At 37.0% G+C, this 20,509-nt stretch overlaps 2 protein-coding genes across 2 annotated transcripts in view; one reads left to right on the top strand and one right to left on the bottom strand.

Moving 5' to 3' along the window:
* Positions 1–20,509, bottom strand: part of LOC127977534 (uncharacterized) — a 249,781-nt gene that overhangs the window by 132,405 nt on the left and 96,867 nt on the right. The gene's annotated exons all lie outside the window — the stretch shown is intronic.
* Positions 1–20,509, top strand: part of sema6dl (sema domain, transmembrane domain (TM), and cytoplasmic domain, (semaphorin) 6D, like) — a 107,537-nt gene that overhangs the window by 42,384 nt on the left and 44,644 nt on the right. The window contains exon 3 of the mRNA XM_052582447.1: positions 19,724–19,753. The gene's annotated coding sequence lies outside the window, so the exon portion shown is untranslated. The remainder of the gene's footprint in view (positions 1–19,723; positions 19,754–20,509) is intronic.

The following is a 20,509-nucleotide window of genomic DNA, read 5'->3' as shown; positions in this document are numbered from 1 at the left end:
CATCCATCAGTGCTGTGACCTCTTGCTATAAACAACAAAATGCTTTTAACCAATGCTGAATCATCTCAGGCTGTTTAATCACAGAGCAGCTCATTGCTTTTATAAGTGCTGTGGTCAGGCAAAGGGAGAGTGAGAGTTTCTCTTACATAAATGTTTCTGGTTACTGTGTGAGTTTGAGTGTCAGTGTTCGAAACTGTAGTGGATGGCAGAGGTTTGTAGAGTTGATCAGACACAGATAAACACAGGCAGAACTCACATGTATCAGTCTGTCAGAAAACATTACACAGCCCAATGGAGGACAGCAGTATCAGCAGCCCTTCACAAACATTAACACATCTATAAGGCTTGAGCGGCTTCAAGTCCTTCCTCCTATTTCTCTAAAAACTTTTCACAGGATCACAAACAATTCATACATGTGGGAAGTTATGTACAGTGTTAAATCTCATCAACGGAATTACTCATTTGTTCACTAATGAAGGCTTTTTCAAACTGTTTCAACTAAGACAAAGACAAAGACACAGAATATATGATGAAATCATTTTAACTAAAATATTGTTCAAGATAATGGTTAGGGTTAGGAAAGAAAGTAACAAACAATAGCATAAAATAATAAAAAATGTTGTAAATATATAAAAATGCTTGTTTTTATATCTTGCTCTTTTCTTGTAAACTAAAATGGCATTTCTGTGAGCTAAAATTATTGTAGTCAAAGTCAGTATCAGTAATTAAAATGAATGAATCAGGCATGACAACATATTGACCAATGATTGATTAATATGAAATCATTACATAATTACTTTGAGGTGATGCTTTTACTATAAATCTTTGATTATATTCAGCTCATTCAAGTTTAAAATGTACTCAGCCCTCTTTCAAGAGTGGATTCATTTGCTTTAAACCCCGAACCAAAGGACAGAAAAAGAGAGCATCAGAGCAGAGGGGGTTGGCTGGGGTATTATTAAATATCTCCTCTGAGGTGTTTTGGACGGTGCAGATTGGTGAGAGAGTTCAGCTTAACTCTTGGCTCCTGCTGAGCTTATGAGATTGCAGTCACAGAGTTTTACAGATCCATTTCAGACTCTGACCTACAACTTTCAGAGGTGAAAAGTGGCTAGAAAGACTCTAAAAACAAGTTCTAGAAGGATTTGGCAGTGCATGCCAGAAGAAACACTCGTGGGCTAAAGCACAATGTAAACATCAAACAATAAAAGTGTCCCATGGCAGTAAGCTCAGGAACGGAGAAAAGAAAAATGCTGAAACTTTGTTAAACTTGGTTAGATTGTTTGCTCTGAACCAAGAAGGTCTGTAATGCCTACAGTATCTATTATAAGCTAAAAGTATTAACGCCCGAAGTATCTCAGTGGCAGTTGTCATGTGACTAATTATTCAGGACCACAAAGCCGTTTGCACTTCCGTTTTCCATCACTTGATCTTTTGTTTCTGATGTATAAATCTGTTAAGTTACTTAGTATAGGAGATCATGATCTGCACTCACAAGACTAAATTTACATTCATTACTGATAGGAAGTGATGAATGTAAAATAAAATAAAAAGAAGACTATTCTTGTGAGTGTGGATCATGATCTCCTATAGTAATTATTCAGGAGACGCAGGATAATGATTATACAAACTGTGATGTTAAAGAGAAGGACAATAAAAGTCCATTTCATGCTTTTTAGACTCATTCAGACTCGTTAATCTACCTAACCCCCTAGACTGCTTTTACACCAACCAGACAAACTGAACTCTAATGTCAAACAGACTCAAGTCCACGCAAGGATTTCTAGTGTGAAAGCACCCTGAGTTACCTGTCAGCCAACACTGCATCCTCTATTTAGACAGAGCCACACTCGCCTGAAGCGACAAACACTATTTTCAGCCATCATCATTATCTGTTCTGTGATAAATCTGAAGTTTATAGACACACTTCCTATGAGACAGAATGAGTCTTTCCCCTACAAACTCACGCCATGACCAACAACTGCCCTCTACACCAGCTAATGCCTATCAATTTATCCAGCAGCTAATAAAGGTCTATGTGTGTGGGTTTCATAATTTCATCTAAACAATCAGCTTAATGGAAGCTATAAGCAGATGGCCTTATTGCCGATCGTCTCTCAGATATTACCATAAACACTAACTGCTGGCACAGTAATCAGAATTAAAGAGCACTCTTATTTCATATACACACAGACACTCATGCATGAATGCAGATGCGGGCAACAGCAATGACAGCTTTATATGTTATAGGGAAGTTAACATACTCTAGCCTGAACCAATGTCACTTTCATAGGAGATTCATTTAGAGAGACAGCGCTGAATGAATCTCCTGAATTAAATGCAAGGCACTTCATGTCATTCTCCATTGCGGATAGAAGTCTGTGCAATTATATCAGCTTAACCCATCAGGTCTGTTTTTATTAACAACATCTTTGTCTATTCATACACTCGCATGGTTAAATGATGTATATCCGCCCAGGAACATTGTGTTTAAAAGCCTTGCTAGAGTTCTGCTTCCAAAACAAGATGTTTATTAATTTCGGATGAGTGACCCTGATTGCTAAAATGTGTGACAAGAACAAATTTTCAATTACACCGATGTCTGGAGCCAGATCTGGAGAGTATCAAATAGACAACAATGCTGATTTAATTAACGTTTCACAAGCCTGATCACAGATATGGAAAGCTTTCCAAGACTTTGTCATGGAAAACACACCTGTTCTGAAGGATGAAATTAAGTTTGTCTCGTGCTGCAGTCACCTCTTGACAGAAACATCAGTAGTTAACAATTAAATCAAGTCTATCAAAATCTGTTCCAACAAGCATCAAATTATTTCGTAAAGATATCTGAAGCTTGTCTTTGTGTTCATTCAGAAGCTAGACACACAGTTGCACATTGTTCATGCCAAAGATGCACTCATTAGTCCATCTGTGGACACACACATATGATCACAGAGACCATTATCCTGTCATTCTGCTTGTCAAAGGAAACACTATTATCCTTATACACACACTTAGACTAAGAAAGAGAGTTACATAGACTTTAAACAGGTGGACTAATGTTTAAATGACAGCAATGTGCTACAAAATTAACATTTTTAAAGTTTACGATGAGACAATAACGGTATAATTTTAAAAAACTAGCATTCTGAAACACGTTTTTGAAAGTTTGCATTTTCATGCCTCTAAATGCCACTGTTGTGTAAATGAATGCTATTAAAATTTTTTTTTGGTCAACAAAAGAAACTAAAAATACAGGTAAATTTGACTATTTCACCCATTATTTATGTATTATGGCGCAATTAGAGAGTTACATTGTTAGCTAAGCAACATGCTAACATAAAAACTCAGTTCCAGTGTAGGATATATAGGTTTCTCATATTGTTTGCACTAATTAGATTGTCCAAAAGGCAGCACTGGCCCAGGCCATTGTTTCACAGTTAGAAATGGAAAAAAATGGAATAGCAAAATTCCAGAGACTTCTAAAAGTCAAATAATGACAAAAATGTCAAATACTATCAAATACAGCATAATTGTAAAGACTACACCATACGAAAGCGCATTCACTAAGATATAAAAAAAATTAATAAATACAACAAAAAAAAAAAATCTTGCTGTAGACTGCTAAAACTTCAGCTGGGCAAGCCATTGTTAATAATCCACTGATTCAACCACCCTCACACAATAACATCATTGTGATTGGAGCCTCATTTCACAGGGTCAGTGAGTCAGGTCAAGGTCAGAGGTCAGTGAGTCAGGTGAAATCTGCAGCACCTGCAACTCAGCATAACACACCACAGAACAGAGAGGCTGAGATCAGCAAACCACACTCAAACACAGACTAAAAACACACACCAGCAAATGATAACGCAAACATGTGATATCTGTTTCGATCAAATGTTCAGAAGACTTAGAACAAATGTAAATTCCGCTTTATGGAGGAAAAAAAGACTCAACAGTTTTCAAACTGTAATACACACACACACACACAAGCCTCAAAACATCTCACACTTATTGTGTACCTGTGTGCTGAGTGTGGTGGCGGTGAAGAGGATTGTGGGTAAACAGCCATATGGTCTTCCTGCTGGAGTGCAACATGTCTAAAATGCCTTTATAACGACATACTGCTTCACACCTGAGCCTGTCACTGACCTCGTAGGTTAAAAGCTGGTCAATCTGCTTAGGTTTGATTGGAGATAATCAGAACATGTTTGAGAGAAATTCAGGTTTATGATTTATGATCTACTGCAGAACTTCAACAGTACTGTACAGCATAGATATTAATCTGACCTTTACTCCCTGCCATTGCTAACTTACACTTGAGTCTATCAGCACACCAAGCTCCCGAAAGAAAGAGAAATGACAAAGCAGATCACATAGTAGGACAAGTAAAAGTAAATGAAAATGAAATTTGATTCACAGCTAGTTCTAACACATATTTCTTTCTTCGTTAAAACTGTAAAATGAGTAGGATACCGTCATACCACTTATTTAATAGTGTTATGATGAGCAATGCCTGGAAATTTAACAGAAGTCAGGTCCCCCAGTAATCAGATATGGCCAAATTGCTAATTTGTGATTGAATGTAACGAGACAAGAAACATTAACGTTTTTAGCATATTAACCCAAGGATTAAGAATAAATGTATGCATGATGTGAATAAATTTAATGAACATGGTTACGTGGCTTGCCTTCAAGCCATTTATTTTTGCAAATAGTTCAAATGCATTAGACTACTCTATAATAAAATGTAATCCTTAAAAGAAATGATAATCTTAAAACCCTCTAAATCACTTAATTCATTTAAAATGTACAATTACATTCGTGACTCCTTCCAACAATAATAATTAATTAATTAATTAATTAATTAAATTATATATATATATATATATATATATATATATATATATATATATATATATATATATATATATAATTTTTTTGTTTGTTTTTTTTTTTATGAAAGTCACCTGCAAAAGCTGTACCCAGTACCCTCTGCCCATAGCAAAATAAATAAAAAATAAATAAAGAATAAAACTAACTGAACATGCCTGTGGTCCAACTGCATGCAGTAAACATACTTGAGAGAATGAGTGCAGGGATTCACTTATTAATATTAATATAAATTCACTTAATTTCAAAGAGCAACATAAGGCTTATTTACATAATAAAACGTTGGAAATATTCACGTTGCAGCCCTAAAATTGTCACAATGATACTGTTTGGAGTAAAGGAGCGTGGAGACTAAGGAGATTCAGGAAAACAAGGGGTAATACAGGTCCATATTCCTGACATATCGTCCCCTCCCAGAAGGCCCATCCTCACACCATAGAAACAGCAGAGGGAAGGGATGGGTGGGACCTTTGGAGGAGGCTCGGGAGGAAGATGGACACCCAAAAGGGGACCGGCAGGGTAGTGATAAAGGAGGGAGGAGCCAGGGGAGAGACAGGAGGCACTTGGAGCATGCAGTGCCAGGTGGGACCCAGGCCACAGTCTTATTGGTGACCCACAGAGGAGCCGACAGAGGAAGGAGCCATGGAGGAGGAAGGGCTGACGATTCCAAGGGGATCACCAATGGTGGCAGAGCAGGTGACAGAGGACCCTGAGGTGGAAGCCCAGTAGCCAGGGTGACGAGGAGGATCCAGAGGGCCAATTTTGAGTGCTGCAATCAGGAACAAAAGCCCTCCCTGGGCCGAACTTGGGAACGGAAGCCCTCACTGGGCCAAACTCAGGAACAGGAGCCCACTTATGGCCCAATTCAGGAACAGGAGCCCTTTCTGGGCTGGACATGAGAAAGAAAGCTTCCTCTGGGCTGGACTGGGGAACAGAACAGGCAGAGGGCTCTGACAAAGGAGGGAGGAGAGGGGACAGATAGGCGCATAAATCCAATTTGGGATACCCTTCCACATTTTACAGTCCCAGATCCACAATAAGCTCACCCTCAGCCATGGTGCAGTGGGTAGAGCTTAAAGTGATAGTTCACCCAAAAATGAAAATTTGATGTTTATCTGCTTACTCCCAGGGCATCCAAGATGTAGGTGACTTTGTTTCTTCAGTAGAACACAAACCAAGATTAACTCAAACCGTTGCAGTCTATCAGTCTTATAATGTAAGTGGATGTAAATCATGGCTAAAACATATTTTCATGTTTTTCTTTAAACAATTAGAAAAATCTATAGACATAGACATATTTCCTCACATTTTTGTCATACACAAAGTAGTCTAGACATTATCTGGCAACACGCATTAAAATATAACAATGCTTTGAGTTCATAGCAAGAATCTGAGTATAAATTTCATCCAAACTATGGTTTACTAGCTGCATTACTAGGAAAAAATAAAATAGGGGACAGTTAAGCATATTTGATTTTTAAACTCATTTCACTTCCATGGCCTAACAATGCTTGAGTGGTGTGGCCACCATTAGAATTATCTCATCAACCACGAAAATGGCTCTCTTATGATAACTCAAGTGCCCGTGTGTACTAGATTGTTTTTTTGGAATTAGCCTAAGAATGACTTGTTTGTAGGCTTGACTCTGCATATTAAATTGAGATAGGATCATTTTAAAATGTATGTATTAACTGATAAGAAGCCTGTAGGGAAAGCACACCAAAAAAGCACACCAAAAAAAAAAAAAAAAAAAAAAAAACAATATGTTGATTGCTACCTATACTTTTGTCTTTACAGACCAACATATTGGAAATAAGGCTTAAGATATATCATATCTTACTTAAGGTCTCTTTTAAATTAACTGAATCTTCTTACCAGGGTTAAGGTTCTCTGGCTGACAGTTAACTATAAAGGATTCTGGATCATTATTCTATAATCCTTCAAATCAGGCCAGACATGGTCTGGTTCCTAACGTGTCAGACTGTCCAATTTCAGACCAGACTTGGGTCAGTTTTTCATTCATGTAATTAGAATATCATCAAAAAGTTGATATGTTTCACTAATTCCATTCAAAAAGTGAAACTTGTATATTATGTTCATTCATTACACAGAGACTGATATAAATCAATTGTTTATTTCTTTTCATTTTGATGATTATAACTGACAACTAAGGAAAATCCCAAATTCAGTATCTCAGAAAATTAGAATATGTGAAAAGGTGCCACGCTCAAATCAGCTAATTAACTCAAAACACTTGCAAAGGCCTTTAAATGGTCTCTCAGTCTAGTTCTGTAGGCTACAATCATGGGGAAGACTGATGACTTGACAGTTGTCCAAAAGACGACCATTGACACCTTGCACAAGGAGGGCAAGACACAAAAGTTCATTGCAAAAGAGTCTGGCTGTTCACAGAGCTCTGTGTCCAAGCACACTAATAGAGAGGCGAAGGGAAGGAAAAGATGTGGTAGAAAAAAAGTGTACAAGCGATAGGGATAACCGCACCATGGAGAGGACTGTGAAATAAAACCCATTCAAAAATGTGGGGGAGATTCACAAAGAGTGGACTGCAGCTGGAGTCAGTGCTTCAAGAACCACTACGCACAGACGTATGCAAGACATGGGTTTCAGCTGTCGCAATCCTTGTGTCAAGCCACTCTTAAAAAATGGACAGCGTCAGAAGTGTCTAAAGACAAAAATCCTTTCTCTGTATTGGTCTTAAGTAATATTCTAATTTTCTGAAAAACTGAAATTGGGATTTTCCTTAGTTGTCAGTTATATAAATATAAAACTTTGTAATATATGATTTGAACTTTTTTTTTGACACTTTCCTTCAGTTTTCAGTCACAGTCTTATAAAATGTGTATTGTAACTAAATATAAAACATATGTCATGAATAGTTTCAGGCCATTTTCCACCCGTTTCCACCTTGCAGCAAAGTTTGTATAATTTCTGGAACTTGCACCTACACTTTCTCATCTGTTCCCACTAGTGGTGTAACGGTTCACAAAATTCACGGTTAGGTTCGATACGATACACTGATGTAACGATTTGGTTGGGTTCGGTACGTTTTAGGTACAGCAAAATGTAAAAACATTTCAACTTTTCAGAATGCCGCAAGCGCACCACGGGTCATGTGACAAGAACTAACCAATCAGCTTCATCCTTTCCCGTAACAACGTTGAAAGCTTAGCCAAGATGAAGGAACAGCTGATCATAGTTGTATATTGATTGCAATTTTGAAATAAATTTAGTAGCAGAGCTACTGCAAGCGATTTTTAGAGCTGCAAATCCATTTATCCTTTGCTGAAATTTCCGCGTCTTCATGGAGAGAGCACGTCATTGTTGCTTAGCAAAGACAGACGCCTCAGGAGCACTTCTGCCCGAGTGCTTTGGAAAGGAGGAGAAAGCGGTGCGCCTACCGTTTTCCACGCGTTTTTAGGCGCGATATCTGAACGGCCCCTAAGGCGCTCGCTCACTCAGCACGCACTGAAGGCTCGTTGCAAAATGTCTAATGCATTTAACAGACCAGAAATAGAAGATCCTCCAATAACCAACAGGTCTGGGGTTTGGGTGCACTTTGGATTCCCTGTTAGCTATAATGGTGATGATGATAGAACGAATGGTAAATAGTAAGATCTCATATCTGCGGCTATAACGTAAATGTAACGTAAATGTAGCCTACCAATCGCCGCGGTGATGTCTTTTGCCCTTTTTGAATCAGTTGGAAATGTCTGTCTAAATGCCTGGGGGGATACTTTGTTGTGTGTATGTTTCTCCTTTTTTCGTCTTTTCCCAGATACTGACACACTAAGGTGATGTCGGCGTAAATGAGTTGACATGTTTCCGCTGGTGTTTTTTTATTTTTTATTCCCGCTGGTGTACCCTATTGTCATGTAGCAGATGTCCACCCCTCTCTTGCCATCACCATTATAGCTTAAAGGGAATCCAAAGTGCACCCAAACACCAGTGCCTGACTGAGTAGCCTAACATAAACATATAACTATAAGTTGGTGTTTTTTTCTTCTTCGGGAGTGTCAGGGGCGTTGCCTGTTACGTCGTTTGGGTTATTGGGCTACCTTGTTGAACGCATATCATTATATTTCTCTTTTTTTTCAAATATAATTAACTAGTCCAACAAACCGTTCGGTACATAATGCGTACCGCGTACCGAACCGAAAGGCTCCTACCGAACGGTTCAATACGAATACGCGTATCGTTACACCCCTAGTTCCCACAAATTGAACAGAAAAGCTCTGTCCCTTGGAGAGGAAATAACAAAAGATTAAGAGATTCTAAGTTGGATTTTCTTTTAAATATCATAAGTTATTCTATTTTTCATTTCACATTTGATATAAAAAAGTTTGATGTTCAATGAAAATTCATTATAACTTTCAGAAATTAAACCCACCATATTTTAAGGTTAATCAAAAACATGAAATCCATGTCAGATTAAGCAAAGGCTGACATGAACAAGAGTAAAACATTAGTGTTTGAAGACATCGCATGAAGAGTATTTGTGTGTGTGTGTGTGTGTGTGTGTGTGTGTGTGTGTGTGTGTGTGTGTGTGTGTGTGTTTGTATGTGTCACTGTGTTGGTGTATTTCCTGTGTGAACATATGGCATGTAAGTGCCTGTTCAAAACTCCTACTGAGTCATATGACAGATCTCTCTCTCTCTCTCTCTCTCTCTCTCTCTCATTCTCTCTCTTTCTCTCACACACACCTCACACTACAAGTCTCTAGTGGACCAGCACGTAGTAAAGGCTCCACCTACACTCACAACTCAAATGAGATTCACTCAGGGATGAGATTCACCCTTGCAAAAGTGCTGATCCAGCAAGAGGCCATGCTCGGGAAACACCACAATGTTTGGCTGCAGATGAGCAGGAGAGCTCATCATCAGAGCAAGAGCACAACTTAAATGGAACCAATTGTTGAACCTTCAGACAAATTCTTTAAAAAATGTATATGTAATTTTTTTTTTCTTTTTTTTTATCATATTAGAGATATCAGGCTTATATTGTATGATATAAGTGAATATGAAGCTCATATTCCAGGAGTCAATTTGCTGCAGTTATTTATATTTATATGACCCAAATGTAATATGACATTCTGATATATTGCAATGCAATATAATAATTCAGAGATGTACATACAAACATTCCTCAAAAGACTCATGGATCATATTTGATAATATTTTTGTCTGCATAATCAAGTATACCTAAGCTGCTTCAGTCAAATAAGTGTTCATCTTTAAATATAATTAACAATATAAAATGTATTGCTACATTCACTTTAAAAAGTCAGTTAATATTTCATACAAAAAAATAAATGTACTACCTTGCGTATCAGATATGATCCAGAAGGGTTTATAAAGTAAATTAAATAATTCACTCATTTTTTTTTTTTTTTATCATTTATTTATTTTCATATGACTCCTTAACCTGTATAACTTGTTTCTTCTGTGTAACACTATATTTTAAAGAATGTTCACACAGTTATTTTATATACAAAATTGTCATGTGGCTTTAGAAAGTTATTTAGACTACTTTGCTATGCTTTTATTAAGCTTGACAGCACTTTTATTACATGGTATAGAGCAGCTAAGAAAATGTAGCAAAAATCTAATTTTGTGTTCCACAGAATAAAGAATTCAGGTTAAGAATGACATGAGAGTAAGTAACAGATGACAGATTATTATTATAATCATCTCGCAAGAAGTAACACTGTTCCTCTCTTCTGAATGTCACTGTACAGCATCTGATGTTCCATCAGACACTATCTATCAGTGTGTCAGAGCAGCAATCGTAGTGCTTCCTGTAGATTAGGCTGTATATACAGTGCCTGTGTAATCTGATGGCTGCCTGTGAGAGCGGCCACAGCGGCGCTAAATTAAGAGTGCAGCGATGGAGCTTTTGTCTAAAAGAATAGAGCACCGTGTGTTTCTCCAGTGGAGCTTTGAAGGAAAACAATAGCGTGATTCTGAGTTGAACTACAGAAAGCATGACATGATGAGTCACATACACACTCTCACGTCACACACGTTTACAAACATGCACTTGCACGCACACACATGCAATCTTTCAAACACATAAAAAAAGCATATTAGTATCAAATTTAAGGTAATACCTGCCTTTTTTAACCATATTGGTTCATTCAAGGTACATATTAGTACCTCTTGAAAAGGTTCCGCCAAAGAGACAGCTTTTGTACCTTTTTCTGAGAGTGTATTATCCATTGCTATGTATATCAAGTAATTTCAGATTAAATCCCACATTTAAATATAATTAGCACTCCCAACACTTTGTAGAGTGTTGGGAGTGTTATGAAAAATAAACAAATAAAAACAAAAAAATTCAAAACTGTGAGTGGGTCATATACAGAAAGTGAGCAAAGAAAGCTACCTTCATGATCACAAAAGCTGTCAGTCACTTCATGTTAGCGTGAGCTTACTGACTGAGTTCGCTTGAAAAATCACTTGTTATCAAAAAGCTATCTACATTGCACAACAAATGTCGTATGTAGGCCCTTGTAATTATTACACTTAATGGCAAAAGCAATGTTTGAAAATGTTAACTTACATTTCTGGCAAACTGTGCAGCAAAAGATAGAAATAGCTGTCTTATTTTGTATTTTGTATTTTTGGTTAAATACTAATGGCCTAAGACTTTTTTGCACAGTAGTGTAAATACTTAAATATGAAAGAGAGAATCAAAGGTGTTTTTTTTTTTTTTTTTTTTTTTTTTTCAAGCAAACATCATCATGCAACATCTATTTATTTAGATGGCTAATCTTGCCAATTAATCTTACCTAATTAAACTGCAAAAAAAAAAAAATGTTATTGAACTGTCATTTCTCTGATTAATCTGATTTCGTCTGGTAGAAAAAAAAGTTGAAGTTAATAATGAGCAAATCAGTTTTTTTTTTTTTTTCTGTTTGCTCTGAGAAGACAGCATATGATTGAAGGCCAGAGCAGAACACATCACCTTGCCTCCAAATGCTCATCAAAATGAAGTGCTGGTGGCTGTGCTGTTTATCTCTTTCATCCAGAGCACTGGCAGCTGCAAAACACAAACATTTGGATCAACATTAGTGATGAGATGCTGAAACACACCCTCTCACTTTGTAAAAGCAGCGTGAAATGACATTCACAACCTGTTTAACTTCTGTAACATCATGTTTTCCTGAGTAAAACAGAATATTATGTAGGTTGGCACAAAAAAACGGGATTTGACTGGATCATGAACGTTAGGCTGTGAAATTATTGGCTAATGTGATTTTGTTCTTTCCTCACATCCTTGTGTGCACATGAGAAGTTCCTACTTACAAATCATAACTATGTCATAATGTGTTTTAGTAGGACAAAACAGACCCAGTGGGCAAATTAATGTTTCTCTTTTTTCATTCAATGACAAACACAGAAAGCTTTTTTTTTAAATGCTGATGTGAGCAAATGAAAAGCAAACGATGTGTTTTAGTGTGTTTAACTGATGCTTTAAGTTTAGTCACACAAGCCTGTCGCTTCATGAAGCTTACTTTACTGCAAGCTTTGTTGCTATTGTTCAGCGATGCTACACAAAATAAAACCAATCGAACAGTCAACACTCACAATTAAAATTATTATGACCACTTCCAAATTGCTTAATGACTTAAACTCGGAAAGACAGTGCTCAAAGAAAATCCCACTGGTAATTATGCCATTGTTGTGGCGTTTGTGCTAGCAACATATCGTCAATGCGATTATTCCAACATGACTCGAAGACAGCACTGCTGACATCGACACAAAAGAAAAGTCATTTCAGAAGCAGAGAAAGTATGTTGTGATGGGAGATTATGGAAAACATGCCTTGATGAATCGTGCATAATAAGTCCAGTGACATTTCAGAAAGTAAAAAGAGACTATAATATGTGCGTTAGTGTGGATATACAGATCTATTAAACAGCTGATAAAATCTATGGCAGGCGTTAATAAGCACAGCGAAAACACACTCTGTGTTTGCACACAAATACACATGCCATCAATGAGATAACAGCATCCAGCAGGCGATGAGAGTAAATGTTTACAGCCACTGTATGCAGCCTGAAATCATTAGCGTGGAATGCACCAATATGACCCTAATTAGCACACAGGTGTCAGGGGAACAGAGCAGCAACACAGAGTCAGAAATCATCCTTGTCCACACACACACACACACTCTGTTCCTCCTCAAAATTTAGCTGGAGGACAGCAAGGTACTTTGCAAGGGTATAGAGTGACACTGCAAATCTCTAAGTCTGGGACATTCATATTGCAGATATATAATTACAATCTGTCTAAAGTCACTAATGTTACTTTAGTCAAAAATAAAACAAAACAGGCTAAGGTGTTGTCATCCATGTTTCTTGTTTTCTAATAGCAGCTATTGCAAACTATTGTGAGCTTGGGAATCACAACATATCCCAACCATAAAAAATGGGGTGTGACATGACACAATCAACAGCCAATCGGGTTTCTCTGCAGTTCACAACACAGCTGAGAAGCATAATAATAATAATAATAATAATAAAAATTATTTGTATTTTCATGACTTCTGTGATGTTTTACCAGATGGTATGTTCTCTGTTTATTTTTTCTTGAGGAAATTCAGGAATTTCTCATATAATATATAAATGATCTATTATATATAAATGAATATAATATTCTAAATGATCTCTCCTAGACAGAGGCAAGTTCAAACTCAAACCGGTGTGCAACATTTTGCTAAAGTTTCCGGTTTGAACGACATGTAATTAACATCAAAATAAATTCACAAGAGCAAGTATATTGTTTGCAAAATAACTAAATTAATAAGAGCACAAGTAAATATCTGGAACTTCTTTAAGTCTGTCTAAATATCATTTAGTAATTGCAATGTCTTCTGGTCTATATCTTTTCCTCAGAAAGGTGTACTAGACAGTGATTAATGTAACATAAAAATACAATAAATGTTTATATGTTTTGCTATTGTATTGGTGAGTGACACTTTAATAAACTTTTCTATATTCTTCTGATTATATAATGGTAAATATTACAATATCATAGCACAACAACCGTGATCAGAAATAATTATAAGCCTAATACTCACAATAAAAATAATAAGGTCACATAGATCACAACACAGTCTTGGAGATAAGAAGTGGATTATCCTTCATTTGAAATGTTTGTCTTTTCATCCTGAAATGCGAGGCAAATGTTTGATCACAATAAACAGGAACCCCAGTGTCCACATATCCCTTCACTTGATTGGGATGTTCTCTTTTATTCTGTACGGCAAGGGCAGTGACTAAAACATTGAGTGTATTTTTCAGTATTAAACACTTATTTATACCAATTTCATCAGACTCCAAAAATTCTTCAAAAAGAACACAAAGAATGGCCTTCTCAGCTGCCATAGCTGCAACTCTTGCGTCATCAGAACAGGTTGTTCAACGCAGCACTGTTTCCATTTAAAAATGTTTTGCACCATTTTGTCGGGGCTGAACGCAGCCCAGGATTCAGATTAAACTAAAGGCAAATTGAGTCTTTTGCAAAGGCACTATTTTCGGGTGATTTTCAAGAGGGGAAAAAGCATTGTCATTTTAGATTTTACTTCTAATGTAAAAAAAAAAAAAAAAAAAAAAAAAAAAAACATTTCTAATTTTCTCAAAGTCTTTTTACACCTATAGTTGGACCACAGTTGATAAATTTTTTGAAGAAACACCCAAATTAAAAATGAGAAACATGACTGAATTATGTTTCCTGGGCTAGGAAAGAAAAAAAAAATTGAACAACAGTATTGTTTTTGTTTTTAATGCTATGAATTTTCTTCTTATAGTTGACATGAAACTGAAGTAGCGATTGTCTTTTTTTCTCTATTGTGGTGTCTATTTGAGTGAAACAGCATCTGAAATGAGAGGACGGGACTTGATTTCATCCTTTGGGAATTGATTTGGTCATTGGAAGTTGGAGAGAACAAAATGGAGGCAGATCTAAATGGCAGTTTGCAGTTAGTTGTGGTGGGGATTTCTCTCCACTAGATTAACCAGCGACACCCTGGCATGAAGACATTTTTATTAATTGAGAAAAATGACGAAAAGGACAATCAATGGCACAAAACGTACCTAACAGCGCTTACTGCCTTATTGACTGAGTGGGTCTTCCATCAGGTTAAGTCATATTCATAAAATAATAGTTTGCAATGCCCTAAGAGTAATGTTGTGGTAATATCCTAATATCCTTTCAATTTTTAAAGGTTTTGTACTCTCCCATGGCTTGTGTCAGCACCGATCACATTGATTTCTATAAACCTTCAGTTTCCCCCCTTTCATATATCCCAGCATTTACCCCCGACATCACTAGCTTCGCCCTTGCACAGTGCACAGATAAATTATTTATTTTCCATTTTGATTTCATGGCTACTTTGAAGTAAATTTGCAGACTTTATGTTTTTAATAAGTGTTGCTTATAATGAATGCCACTATTATTTATCGTTTTAATTCTACTTCTGTTCTGAATAGCAATATATATATATATATATATATATATATATATATATATATATATATATATATATATATATATATATATATATAAATATATATATAAATATATATATATATATATATTTTTTTTTTTTTTTTTAATGCAATTTTGTGCTGGAGTGACTTATTGTCAGGTGGAAAAAAAATGGTAATGTAGTTTTCTTTCAAAGATTCTATCCTACAACCTTAAACCTCTGGCAAATCCAGTGACTAGTTCTTGGAAGCATTCATTGTAGCAGTCTGGGAACTTGTAAACACGACTTATGGTGCAGATCTGCACCCCGTCTCCTGGCAATTGATTGGAGTTGGCAAATTTAGCCATTTTTGTATGCAGTACACATCGGACATTCTGTGAACGGTCCAAGATTATTGTTCAACAGCTGCAGTGCCATAAGACCCATTACTGAATGGTTAATACAGATCACACACACAGAGCCCCTCATGATGAGATGCTGAAATTAAGCTGATTAGTGTTTGCACTGGCCCTACAGCACCAGCCTCCATTGGCCCTCCAGGAACCTCGGCCACATCTCTCTCCCGCTTCTGCCTGCAGTTCGATAAGACAGAGAGAAAATGAGCTTATCAGAAATAATGGATTGTCTCAAACAAAGTCAACATGGAGAGCGATAGGACGGGGTGTTCAGAGAGAGAGAGAAAGAGGGCATAGGGTACCATACAGCTTGCGAATATTGCTTTTCCTCGCCTTGGCAAGGAGAAACTGATGAGATGCAAGAGGACAGACACACATGCACGTAATCAATGCAGCGAGTGCGCTACGACCTGTGTGAGAGAAATATTAGCCGAGCAGGTTCAGCCTGCAGGCGCCCGTATGCACCCATTAGAGTCCAACCAGAAGGAAATATGGGTGTGACACGTCAGGACACACACTAAACAGAGTGTTAAAAAAATCAAACATCCCCTCGCACGCTGCTGCAGTGAACCTCGGCAGATGGCTGCAAACATTCAGTGGTATAGAACGAGCATGCTCCGCGCTATGGCAGCCGTCCACGTCTGGAGCGAAACACAGCACGATGGCGTTCTCTGGGCAGGGCTGTGTAATGAATAATTAAAAAGCAGAGATTGGCACCTTGTGGGAGAGAGAGTGAGGGAAGGTTGGGACGTTCTTTATACGACCATGTGTGTAGCAGAGGCAATGGACACCCACCAGTAGGTCAACCCTCATATTATACAGTATACCAGCCAGAGACAGATGGGAAAGAGAGAGAGGTAAATGAGTTAGTGGCAGATGGTTTGTACACACTTTCTATCAAAAAAAAAAAAAATGCCATATATATATATATATATATATATATATATATATATAAATTGACAACCCTTAACTGCACTGAGGAATTAAGGATGATAACAATTTTGTAGAGAAAGCCCCAGATCAAGGCTAAGGCTCAGTCAATGGTCCAGCTTGTCCATTTTAATGGAGTAAAATTGAGAAAAATCATTCTTGTAATTTAGTGCAGCTTTTATTTTAAACTCTCCCTCATATAAAGCTCATTTAAAACTCATTTGTAATTTGTTAACAAAACTACATGTAAAATATTATAAAGAATATAAAAATATAATATTCTTTGTGTATTTTCAATTATAAATAATTAGCCTATGTAAAGGTTAAATAAAATTAGAATTCAGAAACTAGCCATGGTAAATGGTATATGACATCCTTTAGGAAATACAAATTAAAGGTGAGATCTTGTTCAAGACAACATGCAATGTTGGATATTCATTATGAAAAATATGTAGAGATTCGTGATGTCTGCTCAAAACGTGTTTGAGGGCGAACAAGTTAAAAGTGTTGATTTTAGTATCCTAGATCTTTCTCCTAGAAAGCAGAAAGTAAAATTAGAGCATGTTTAGACATTTGCTTAAATCCAGTTTTCAGATTTATTTTTACTGAAAGGTAGCAAATTTAATTCCCAAACTCTAAATTCCCAAAAGATTTGGGAAGAACTGATTTACCAAGACACCAGTATTTGAAATAATCAAAAGTCGGAGTACTCAAAATCAGCTTCTTCTTCATCATCGTCTTCTTCTTTATTCTTTTTTTTTTCTTTCTCTCTCGTAATTTTCTTCAAATACCAAATTTTATGCTCTGTACTCTTACTATGTGGGATTTATTAAGTATCAAATATAATTTTTGGAGGAACATCTAAGACATGATATTTAGCATGGTTCACCCATCATCAAACATGTATTACTTTCTTGTATGTTACTTTTTCAATTTTAAATAAAGTTTGTAGAAAAAAGCCATACCGGTTTGGAACAATGTGATGGAGATTAAATGATATTTTGGAAATCAGTTTTCATTTTTGGGTGAACAATCATTTTAAGTAGCATATACCTTTTAAAGCATGGAAACTCAATTAATTATCTTTAGCTATGAAAGAAAAAATAAAAATTTCCTATGGGAATGACAATTTACTGTTGAATGAGTTATAAATTTATAATCCTTTACTGTGAGAAGTAGTTGTAGCCCTGAGGAATTATACTCTTTTCATTTAGCAAAATCTTTGTTTTTCCTTTAATTTACTGCTCTCGAAAAGGACCAAGCATGTGGTTGATGATATGGTGTATGGTTGATGTACAGTTAGGCCTATATCACAATTCTAGCATTTAAAAAAGAAAAAACAAACAAGCCAAAAAGGTCAAAGATAATGCATATGGATTTATTTGGCTTGAGATATTCCCCAGCTGTGGTAAATCTCCATTTTGGCACATTACTGAGAGTCAAGTCTTTATGTTGAAGTCAAATGGAAATATCAAAGCTGACGCTCCTAACCAGAGAATTATATTCAGGTCAAAGACAAGCAAACGCTGGGTCGGTTTCCCGCCCACTCTCTTGTTGTTTCCAAACCCAGGCCTCCTCATTGTGCTTGAGCGGCATTTGATGCATATTAAAATACAAAACTCATGTATGGGAAGGGGTTATTGGGGCGGTCAGAGAAACTTTCGGAAGTTGTAAAGCTCCTTCAGAACCTTCACAAAACAACGTTTTTCCCCTCTAAATTCGGCACCCAGGGCTCTTCTTTCTGCATGTGACCCCAAAGCTGATCCCAGAGCAGAGCTGAAAGAACGCATTGAGTGGGTGAGGGGCCCTGAGCGGCCATCTCAGGATCAGTCTGACAAGGTCAGGAGCAAAACTGCCCCCTCTCCTCGCCACGCTAGACGTAGCACTAAACAAGTTACACAAAAGCTGGGACAGACAATACTGAACCACTCCTACGGACTTCCTAAATTATGTCTCAGTTGTGTGTAGGATAGAAAGGGACGTTGTCTTCCATAATAAGTTTGTTCATTCTGTTGTTTTGAGTAAGCCAACATATTGATGTTGTATTTAAACTTAAAATGATTATTATTCTTGTGAAATTTACAGTTCTGACTCTAACTTCTAGAATGTAAAGCTATAAAACAACCAAACTTATGTCAGACCTTCAGACTGTTCAACTCAGATTGCTATATTTTCATACTGATTAGACTTTTAGGTTTTCACGAAATGGATAATCAAAACTACCAAAAATCCCATAGACTTGCACTGGCGGACGGTTTAAAAAAGCTAGAACTGTAATCTGCTTTAAGGCTGGGATCCTTACACAACTTTTAAACTGATTTTAAAACACTAAGCATCATACACTTGCCGACTTTGTAAATGGTGTTTGATATTGTCCAACTGGATGGAATCTGAAGCTTGAAAGTCTAAATCTATGCCCATTATATGCCGCAGACAGACTGACTTTCGGCAAATAACATCAATTCAGCCAGACTGAAAATCTGCACAAAAGTCATGCAGTGTATTCAAACCTTTAAGCACCACCAAATAAAATAAAAATGGATGTTTTGTGGCTTTTAGTCCATTAATGCTATCTTTGAGGCCAATCTATATGCTAGCCTATATATGGCTGCATTTAAAACTTTATTTTCAGGGAAAATCTGACTAAAATATAAATGATTCTTCTTGTCTGCAGAAGAGTATGCATTTCCCCCCAATATAATAGTCTTTAAAATGGAAAAATCATTTTCTCATAAGTTATAAATACCACCCACTTCTGACAAGCAGTAGTATATAGCAAATAATGATTCATGGCTTTGAAGTAAACTAAAGTCTGATTCATGGAGACTTTAAAATTGCCTTGTCATTTGCAACATATACAAAAAAAGTCTCTTGGTTACTTTTAAATGGAATATTCTTAGGCAGAAACTTCTACAGCCTAAACTGTGCAGCCGAATGCTAATAACTAAACTTGTGTAACACGCTGAGATTGACGTTTGTTCATTCATTTGCAGGTACTCTGAGTGCGTTTGCCTACAGTTTTGGTGAGTACTGATTCATGGATCTTTTTTTTCTGCGCTGCTACATAAGTGCCACAATATGCCGCTAACGTGTCATCAAAAGCGCTAAGCGTTCCAATCACTTCAAAACTCGACAGGAGCCCACACAGTTTCTCCCTGTAGTGCTGGCCTGCTTTCAGAGCCAAACCATCCTCATTCAAGTCCGCTCCCACTTCCTCTCTCTCTCCACGAACAGCAGAAATCCCTTTTTGTCTTTCGCTCAAAGTGGACTCTAATCCGTTTATTAGCCTGAAAGCTACTGGGACGTGAAGACAAACCACACGATTCCTCTGCCCTGCTTCTCTCTCCGTCCCCCCCTCGGGAAGAGAGCCTCGCCTCATACTAACAGCTAGCATGATTTATACTTCTGTCTGCTCCTGCTATCTCCCCTAACACCCTGTAATGTGTCCCTCTTGCTGCGCCGCCCTGACCATGCTAAAGGGCTAAACGACTGACAGTGAAACAGCACTGCTGGGTCAGACGAGCCAACACCCGTCATGTCCTCTACTCTTCTAATTAACAACCAGTGCTCTCAATTACCAACACACACATACACACTCCTTCTACTGCCAGTGGCTCAAACACACATTCTTTCACATTATCTGCTGCAGAGGCATAGCAACAATGACTTTAAAGACACTGTGAAACCGTTAACTGTTGATTTCCTATTGAAAGTGATTTTGTTTTTCCAAACCAGTTAGGTCAAACCCTACTGAACTATCCACTCCAAAGATTTCATTG

This window comes from Carassius gibelio, chromosome B18, assembly GCF_023724105.1.
Source record: "Carassius gibelio isolate Cgi1373 ecotype wild population from Czech Republic chromosome B18, carGib1.2-hapl.c, whole genome shotgun sequence".
Lineage (NCBI taxonomy): Eukaryota > Metazoa > Chordata > Actinopteri > Cypriniformes > Cyprinidae > Carassius > Carassius gibelio.
Note: the sequence above shows the minus strand (reverse complement) of the source record. Positions and strands in the feature narration are given on the sequence as shown.